The following is a 10834-nucleotide window of genomic DNA, read 5'->3' on the forward strand; positions in this document are numbered from 1 at the left end:
CAATGTTGGATGAGGGGGCATCGACTTGCATAATTTCTTCAAAGTGTTGGAAAGCTCTTAGTTCTCCCACTTTGTCCACACCTAAATCAACCTTTAAGGCCTTTAATGGGAACACCTTGCAATCTCAAGGGGTGTTTCCATCTTTTCCTATCGAGTTAGGAGGATAAATGATCTCTATTGAGGTCGAGGTCATCGATGCACCATTAGATTATAACCTACTCCTTGGGCGAAGTTGGTTCTATGCTATGACCACTGTCATGTCATCATTGTTCTATGTCGTGATGTTCCCCAATGAGGGAAAAATAGTCACTATCAACCAGTTAGACTTATAAAAGCCTAATCTTTGATTTCATGATAATCCATTAGTCCCCTTTTGTAAGCAACTCTTCCACTCTTGCAGAGAGTTTCGAGTAGGGATGTTCAAAGAATCCTCCTTGATGGGGACATTTCCCTTCACTTTTCCGAACCCATGTCCATCTACTTCCATGATTAACATGATCTCTTATGTCACTTGTGAATCCCTTAGACCTCTTGATCCTTGGGCAGTGCCTATGGAAGATGAATCTCATGGGGGTACAATTCCACCTTTTATGGAAGTAATCACCTCTTTAGTGGTCCCACCACCACCTGATGACACTGGTCAGAAACTCCATCCCAATATGGAATATGATCAAGATACTCTACCCACATGGGCTATCACTCCATCACTTTCACATGACTCCCTTGATACTGAGTTTCCTTCAGATAAGGCCATCTTGGAGGTCATGGCTTCACAAGATAAGCTAAGGGAGACTATGCCTCATGATGCCTCTACTCTCCCACATGTGGAATGGATGGAGATTAGCACTCAAAATATTGAATCGATCCAAGGAGGAATTACTGAGTCATATACTGATCCGGATTTAAACATGAATGCAACAAATTAGAGATATAACCATAAATACAAAGATGCAGCAGAAATAATACTTCATTTCATTAATGTAAAATACTGAAATATGCTTACAAATAGAAATGGGAATAAACCAGCTAGGGTGATGGTAACTTATCTATGAGAAGAGATATGGCAACTACATGCCTCTGAACTGTCTTACAATGAGGCTTGAAGGCCTAATTATTGTTGAGAGATAATGTAAAACCCTAAACATCCAAAAACCTAACCCTATGAGATGAAGCACCAAACTATGGGCCCCGTTTTGGGTAAATTGGTACATCAACTTCCCGGGGTCGTAACTTGGGCATACGATCTCCATTTGATGCGCACAATAGCTCATTAGAAAGATCTATCCGAGGACTACAACTTTGAGAAGCGAAACTCAAAAGGGCTTCGGAAGTTCAGGACCTGAAAAACTGCTAAAAATAGTAAATTGTGCTACAATTAAGGAAATTGAAAAACTGAAAGAGACAGTTGTTGGGGTCCAAGTGGGATAGGTGGGTGGCCACCAACATCCACCTGGATCATATACCGAAGTACCACCCTTGGACCAAGTCAAGTCAATTATTTCTAACATTAGACTTGCCACTAGATTATCCACTCTAAACTCCCCTGTTGATGAATGTCTCATACCCTCTACATGTCTTGATCATCGATATCAAGGAGTTGTTTTAGCTCATGAGATCATTCACCGTTTATGTCCTCGGGTCATTCTTGATAATGTTATGATTTTAGGCCCTCCTTCAAATCATTAATCTTCAAGAACATGGTAGTTCAATTGGATGTGGCATGGCCCCATGATGGTGCGCCATATGTTGCCCACAACTACACATGAGTTCATCCATTGGAATCCTTGGCTTGTACCCAAACGTGGCCACTACATTACCTATCAGGCTATGTCATTTTTTTTTTTCCACTGGAAAAATCGTAATCTTTCATTATAATTGAAAAATTACATGTTGTAGATGCCTTTCGGCATATGCTGCATTGGCCCTTAGCCATCTCTGTGAGCCATAAAAAAAAATTGCTCAGTTTTTGTCAAAAAAGAAAGCATGTATCATCCATCACCATGCAGGGTGTTCGTTTTTCAGAAAAACATGAAACAAGTGATAATGTACAGATGGGGGAAAATCAAGATTTTCACCCTTTTTTCTTCTCAACCTTTCTCCATCCCCCCTGTGACTCTGTTGGAGTTATAAGTGCTAGCGTTGTATCAGCCATAGGTTGGGGATTGTCTTTATCAGAATCTGATGTGTCTGATAAGTGTTGACGTTTGGATCTGCCCGTATCCATTGTCTCTGATATCCTTGCCGACTGTACATCTATATGTTCTTGTGGATTTATGTCTTCTGCTTCTGGTTCTTTGTTCATCTGATTGGTCTCATTGGGGGTTACATATTCCACCTCTTCTTCCTCCTCGTCATCCGAGAGTGGTGGAGGAAATTGCCATCCCTTGGCTTGTTTCCCCATTTTCTTCTTCCTACGAGTGTCTTTTTTGGCTGTTGGACACGTGCTTTGTAGGTGTCCTGTTTGTCGGCATGTTCTGCATCTGAATGCAGTATTTTCATAATCTAGAACCTGAGTCCAGCTCCTCTGTCTATGCTTCAGTTGTATTTGGTCTGGCAAACCTTTGTTGAGATCTACTTCCACACATATTCGTGCAAAAGTGTAGATTCTTTCCTCCAGTCTTTGGGTGTCCATTTTGATGTAACGCCCAATAGTGTTACCGATTCCTGCTAGAACTTGTTGATTCCAGAGGTGTATTGGGAGATTGTGTAGCCGTACCCAAACTGGCATCTTAGAGACAACCATTGTATTTGCATCAAATTTTGGAAACCATGGTGTGATGAAGAGTCATGTGGATCCCCAGAACCAAGGTCCTTCCTGTATTACGAAGTCTCTAGCCTCTGCTATAGGAAAGTTTACTATGAAAAAACCTTTGGAACAGAGGTGTATTTCACATTGTGTAGTCCAGTTTGTAAATATCCAATGAAATAGATCAACCGGTTTGGGCCAAAAACAATTGAATCTACATAGTATTGCTTTCCTTTCATCCATACCTGTTTGATTTGGTGTTGCTTCAGCTGTGTTTTTCCCTTGAAGAATGTTTTTGAAGGATATACTGCCTGTTTTATTCCCCTGATGTGTTCCTGTAGTTTTTGTTGTACCAATCCCACTTCCCTCGCCCCTGAGTGGATTCCTGCTATTGTCTGTCGCGCCCCCTCTTATTCTCAGATTGAGAATTATTGTTGATAGGGGTGCGATTTTGTAATCCCTGAGGTACTTTGTGTCCTGAAGTACTCTGCCCTCGTGTATCAAGTTTTGAGATCTGGTGGGATATCCAAATTTTTGCAGTATATGATTCCGTAGTTGCGTTACAGAATCGGTCTCTTTTACCCAAAGTAGTTGCGTTTTTCCAGCTGGGTTTTTGACAAATACTTGGAAGTTTCGGTCTTCCGATACCCAGTGGGCATCTTCGTCCACTGCCCAGGACATCCTGTTCCATAACACTCGATCTTCGTTGTTCATCTTACCTTTCCGGCCTTCTTCTGCTTTTGGCGGCTGTAGGTTAGAACAGGGTATTGTCCCAATACTTGTTTGCCCCCAGATTTGCACTTTCGGTAGCTTGTTCGGCCTTCTGAGCATCTGATTTGTTTGACCGTTTACAGATCTGGGGATATTTGCATCTTCCTTGGCGTGTAAGGTGGACCCAGTTCCGCACAAAACCCTTACAAGTACTACAGGACCATACTCAGGTTTATATATAATAAGTATTAGGAGTATGTTGTTCCTTACCTCTGGATCAATGGCGATTATGCTGTCAGATCCCGTGCTATGGACACCATGAATCCCATAACCATATGCCTGTAGTGACGCAGAATCGGTGGTTTCAGACATCCTCCCCATTACTTCCGTATGTGCTTCATTGTTGTTGACGTTGCTGCAGCCCCTGAGTGCCGGATCAGTCAGGTTAATGGCGGATTTCTGAAAGGGGTGAGTCAGCTGCAGAGTAGCGATGACGCTCCTATGTGCTTCAGTAGCTCGATCCGCCACACCATGTTCCAAAGCATCAATAGATCTCTCATCTTTAGTGTGGAGGTAACGAGAGACCAGCCGCAGGGATCCTTCCTTCTCGGTTTGTTTGATCTGCATCAGCTTCACAACCAGGTCTTGTGGCTTGTAGATCCAGTCGATTCCGGTGGCGAGAGGGCTAGCTACAGGTGCAACGGCCATTTTCTACAAACCCTAGATCCAGAACTCTCTCGTTCTTCCGAGCTCCCATCAGGCTATGTCATTATTTGTACATATGCACATATTTCACAAAAACAAATAATCCTTTTTCACTACTGCTCCGAGGTATATACATGAAACTTGCATATAGGACTAGGATTCACCAATTATGTTGTTGCATTATTGACCTTTTCCATTGCCATTTCAACTTGCCTTAAGGTCCACCCCACCAGGATGCGACATTAACCACTCATTTTTTAACGTTGTAACTTGCGCAGAAGAGCCTACCATCCATGGACACCCTAGATTAACACCCCATTTCCATTTTGATGTCCATGCTACAGTTATTAGTAGGTTCGAAGGTCCTCTTTAGCACCCGCCATGACGTCGAACTTGAGCCTCATGCCTCTCTTTGTCTATCATTTATGGCTATCATCCTATAGGGGGTCCCCACACTTTTTATCATGTTGTTTTGTGGTTGCCTATGCTCATGGTACTCAAAATCTTACTTGATATTGTCATACTGATACTTTCCTTCATTTCGCTCACCAACTCTACAACCATGCTTGACCTATTTCCTTTGCATTAAGCTTTCTTCCATCTAGCCTCCATCCATCACCTTTTCGAGAGACTGCTACGACGAGTGCATTTCCATTGCCAGACACTTTGCCACTGCTTCTATGCTTTTATTAGGTCGGTTCTCTCGTTACCCTCATAAGTAGATGCATACCATTATACCACTCATCTCTCTGGAACAATCTTGCTTTTGGCCTTCTTTTCATGATTTTTAAACAATGAAAATCCCGAGTTCCTTTTGTTATATTTTCTTGCTCGCTAAATCTAAACAAAAATGTTGAGTCAATTTTGGTCTTCTTTTCATGACTCGTTAAACCCATGAAACTACCGAGATTCTTTTTCTACCATATTTTCATGCTCATAAAACCTATATTAAAATGCCAAGTACTTTCCCTCTTTTCTTACTCGTAAGTAAATTGAAAGTCAGCGAGCGATCTCTTGTCCATTCTCAAACTTGTTAATCCATGAGAAGGTCATGAGTGTACTTTTATCTCTTTTTTTGCCTTGGTAAAAAATTCATGAAAAAGGAGGCTTTTGAGCTTACTTGTCCTCTCTTTCGTGCTCATTAAATATGAAGGGGACACATTATAAAAAAGGGGGGGGGGGGGGAATCTTTGTAAATGTCATGTCTTTGTCTTGGAAGTTGTATGTGATCCTTGAACATGAACTTGTTTGAGTCAGAGTCTTATAGTTCATTTTTTCCAAACTTTTGAACCACACCTTCAGCTTGAGTCAAGTCACTATTTTGCATGAGTTAGTATCTCACCCGATTGGTTACCCTTCCAATCCATGGGCTTTGGCAATGCCTCCTGTGTCACCATCGTGTCTGCCAATATTCTTTAGTCTATGCTTCCAAGGTCACTATTGTGTCACACCATTATATGTTCAAGGGAAGTTTTAATCAAGATTCAACCATCTGAACATATCATTATACCTTTTGTGTCAGCCATCCTTGTGTCAGTTGTACATCACTTCTTCATTTTCTATCATCAAAGACCTTATCTTGGTGTCAATTTCATGTCGATGATGGGGGATACATTAAGGCCCTCCTTTGACATATCTCTTCCCGTCAAATTCAACACCTTATGCAGGATGTGGATCTAGAAATAGTCTAGTACCTTGGAGCTTGTGATCATCAGTGGCAGGTTTTATTGCAGTTTGCATTGAGTTTTTATCATTGGACCATGTTGACCGACTCTATAGAGTGCTTGACTTCAACCCATTCATTTGCACTCTGTAGACTATACTAGATACCTTTGGATCCATCTTCATTATTGGTGGTCTCCCTCGTGTCTGTTAATGAGATACATCAATGCCTGGTAATTAGAGGGTCTCCTACATGCTCAATATCAACTCATTCACTCACATGTAGTAAAGTTGTACCCTAGGGGTGTGTGTCGAAGACCTTGGTGTTATAGACATTTTTGGGCACTACAACCCCAAGCATAAAATGTCCATAAACCAAGGGCTCCTAAGTCCCTAAAAGTGTTGTTCCAACCCCTAAAAGAACAAGGTCAACTGATTACAGCTTCTCCCAGAAGTTCTCCATGAAAAACTACTCAAAATTGGTCAAAACTGGATCATTTCACCTGCTCCCTAGGCAAAGTGCGTTGCATCTCACCTAAATACACACAGTGGGTGCGTTGCATTTCAAAAAGCCCTTCTATGGGGTGCTATGGGCGAGAAGACAAATGACAGTGTCAATCCGCGAGGTGGAGAAGCATGGAATCTTCTAGAAACTTCTCCTGTGACACTTGCCTCTCTGAATTCGACCAGGGATGAGTAAGAGATCATCAATCTCCAAGTGGAAGAAAGAACCATCAGAGGAAAGACACTAATCAAATCACAAGCTGACTCATCTCCCTTACAGACATCTATATATGGATCCCTCATCCCAGAGATCCAGAGGCTGGAATTTTGCATCTTGTAAGGAATTGCTGTTGGTTTCTTGAGGTAACATCATAGTGTTGGGTGATCTAAGCTTTTCATGAGGTGAAGAAGGGCTTACTTGCTGAGAGGATGATGCTGGGTCAGAACAACTGGTTGTAACTCTCTTGGCTCTTTCTTGATTATCAATAAAGCTATTCAAGTTTTCCTCCATACTCTTGTGTGATTTATGTTTTATGCATTTGTATGGTCAATTTACATCTGATCCTAGATTGTTTATGATAATATATCCATGTTCTCGTATAGTGTTATGCTGCTTTGATTCTGTAGGTACTCTGTGAAGCTGGGTATACAAGAAAGCAAGTAGCAAAGGACTATCAGAAGAGAGAGGAATCGGGCAAGGAACCAAGCGCAAGATAGAGGTTGGTCTCCTTTATTCTTCTCTCATCTATCTTTCATAAAGGAAAACGAAAGTAGTTTTACTTTGTTTGTTTCTAAGGTAGCTACCAGCCTTAGTTGGATTAGCAGTTCTGCATAGACACTTTTCCCTGTAACACTTGGGCAATCGAGACCACTTCACTCATGATCATTGCCTCCCCCAAGCTGATTTTGGAGAATATATTACGTACTTTGAGGGCCATCATTGGGGGCACTCACATCAATGTCCATCCCTACTGATAAGTACTATTCTAGAGATCTACATTGTATCATGACTAGTCCTTGATGACATCAGTCCACAGTATGTTGTGTGGGCATCTATGCTATATTCTCTCAGTACTGAGTATGGGTATGCCTACCTCGGGGATGTACTTCTTTATGTATCTGACTACACTTTTGAGTTTCTACAAGCCTCTTATCTAAAATCTCTTCCCGCTTCTCTTACTGGTCCACCTATTGTAATGTATTTCATCCATCAGATTCTCTTTTGACCTCATACATTAGGGGCCATCTTTTATAGCTCAAAAATCCACCCGCTAGGGTCAAGAAGAAAGCCACATCCATTTCCAAGCTAGAGGATCAAGTTGTGACTGGTGAAACATAAGAAAAACAATGTTTTGAGGGATCAATGCTCCTTCTCAGTTGTAGGAATCGAACTAGAGGGCCTAGAAATGCACCCTCATAGTGTTGGGGACCGAAACAGAAGGCCATCAATGCCCTCTCTACATTAGAGCTTTGAAACAATGTGAGAATTCAACTAGATAAGATTAGATTCAGTCCAACTTAACAACTTTGGTTAAAATAATCATTGTTTATTAAAATAATGATTGATTTGGTCTATCTTAATCATTGCCTTGATGCGCTCAAGAAAGTGTCTAGGTGCAATAAAGGCCAATCATGATGGAAATATATATAAATGGAGATCTTCACTAGTCATAGGGAGAAGAAAGGAACTTATGTCGAAATGTAGCCAAAGTTGTGACCACTATAAAATTGTGCATCCACACAAGTGAGCATAAAGGTTAGGGAGTAGATCAAGGGAAGAGACTTGGAGAACTCACCAATGTACTCTAGTTCATTCAAAGAGCAATAGCAACGAAGATTTTCCGCATTGACCTCTTGGGTTTATTTCATATGTTACATGATTGATGTATTATGTTGCACTAATATTGTTTTGCAGGAAGATCATATTGGTTTCTTTCTCTGTGTGTAGGTAATCTAGGAGATCCAAGAGAAAAAATATTGGAGGAGATCTTCCTAGAGTTGGCTTCGTCAAATAAAGTTAAGGATCTCGCATTTAAAGGTATGTCTACTACCTCCTTCTTGCAAATCTAAATGTGCTCAAGATTGTCTAGTTTCTTCGTCTAATTTCTTCATTCACACACACACTCTAGGAATGCTCTTGGGCAAGGCTTGCTGGGATTAAAGTAACCTACTACTGTAGGAGAAATTCTCTCTTAAACAAATGCCAAGCATGAAAACTTGACTCTCGGTTCTAGCACTCCACTATTTTAATGATGCTAGTAGTCAGATGGTCTTTTTCCATAAGCATCACCATGCAACGCCATTTGTAATAAATTATTGGGTTCCTTTGTTGTTTCATCTTCCCATTAGTCATGAGAGTTTTCTAAGTGAGGACCTACAAACTCTGGTTCATCTTTGAAATCCCAATGAGGAAGGCTCTCCCATTTGAAATTTGGACCGCAATTTTGAAGCAAATTTCTATTAGTTTTCTTAAGGCCTTTTCCTTGCAAACCTACCACTCTTTCCTTGTAGGCTTGTCAAGCATTCTACTTTTTTCAGGCTTAGAACTCATTGCATGAATGGTTATGGTACTTCTCGATGTTGGACAAAGCATCCCACCACCATGGAATTGTATTGTACATGTCAAGGAGATTTCCTTCTGCACACGGACACACCCTTCCTTTTAGGATCCTTATTTGTTTTTCTATCCATAGTATCATTCTTTGGATTGCTAACCCTTGTGGCTGCCTGATGTTAACATTTTGGTTGATTATATGTGCATTGCCTCTTTGGGCTCCTCTCTCCTGCTCACGACTCTCCTTCTTTGGTAGCGTGTCGCTCTCTAGGCACTTTTCCTTGCCGACTCCCCTCCCTTCTCTTCTGTCATTAGTTAATCTCTCCCTATTGTCATGGTTGCATTCGTGGCTCCATCCTACTCCCCTGAATCTCGCAAGAGTGGGTCTTAGTTAGCTCCTTGACATCCATATTCTAATTCTTTGGCCTTTTCCTCTTTCTTGTGATCCTATCATGACTTGTCAATGCACTTGTGTCTGTAGGGGAGTGACATACTACCAAGAATGAGCTAATCGAGGAAGTACACGTACTCATCACTGATTGGAGTTAATTGCTACTCAGTTCAAAGAGATTATCCTTGGCCCCATTCAAGACGAGCTCACCCTTGCTGAGAGAGAGGGGAGCTCCCAAAGGTGCTACCTCTTGGGTGCCAAGGTTCTAACTGAACTGACTGATTGGGTGTTGGACATCGGTCATACACATGGTGCTTTAACCAGTGCATGCACACGGTGGATTTGTATTGGCATATGAAATTTCTCTTATGCAAGGTTCTCCTGGACAAGTATGAGTATTGGGTAGATCTTCTTCACTCCATGGAACACTTGCACCACCATACGAAGGACCTGAATAAGTCACTGGAGCGCATTGAGTGACACCTTGGCATCCCTCCCCCAACTGGAGGCGCCCTAGGCGACAACAAGGATCCCATCCAAGTTGCAACTATTGATTTAGACCCCTTTATTTTGTCTCTTGCTATGTCCCTGATTTCTTTTTCTCCTATTTTTTTCAGTTTGTTTCCATGGTCGAAAAGGCTTGTATATTAGTCGTGTATGGTAAATTTTGAACTCCGAGGCACTTTAACGTCTTATGCCTCTTTCTACAAAGGGTGAAATTTTGGATATAATCAAGTTTTCCTAGTGATTGATTAACTTAAAATTTTCAATACTTTCAATACTTTTATATATTTTCTTGTTCAAAAGGAAAATACAATATTTACCAAAAAAACATTATATTAGAAAATAATAAAAAATTACTTTCATTAAAAAAATAAAATATCCTTTTAAAATAAATAATAATGAAGATTTATATATGTTATAAATTATTAATGAAATTAGAAAAATATTTGATTTTTTTCTAATTAATAAGGAACAAATTTTTTTTGGCTCTATTCATAATTAATTTCGTAGAAAGCATTTCACAAATAGTATGAGAAAGATATTGCCATGAAATATTATATGATAACTATATATATAAAACAAAAGATAATATTTTCCGTAGAAAGCACTTCACAAATAGTATGAGAAATATATTGCCATGAAATATTATGTGATAACTATATATATAAAACAAAAGATAATATTTGGAAAAATAAATTATTATAAATTTATCTTATTTGAATTTGTAGAGTTGAGGCTTCTGTGATCCGTAACAAGTTTATGATAGATTTTTCGGCGAAAATCACATGAGAAATCATTTGTCGACGCGTTTCGAACTAACCAGTGTGGTTCATCGTCGTTTCGAACCAACCAGTGTGGTTCATCGTCAGGACAAGTTGAAGAGCAGATCCAGCTTAGCCTGTTTAAATAGCCAGAGCAGAGACACCAACGGTTACCTGGGCAAAAGGTTGACTTAAGGAGCAAGGTCAAAATTAGTTATATTAGGTAAATGATAAATTATAATATAATAATAAATAAATAAAGATAAATAAATTTATATATAAAAATATAAATTTAG

This window comes from Pinus tabuliformis, chromosome J (assembly GCF_031772625.1).
Source record: "Pinus tabuliformis cultivar Carrire ecotype Pingquan chromosome J, CPIR1, whole genome shotgun sequence".
NCBI lineage: Eukaryota > Viridiplantae > Streptophyta > Pinopsida > Pinales > Pinaceae > Pinus > Pinus tabuliformis.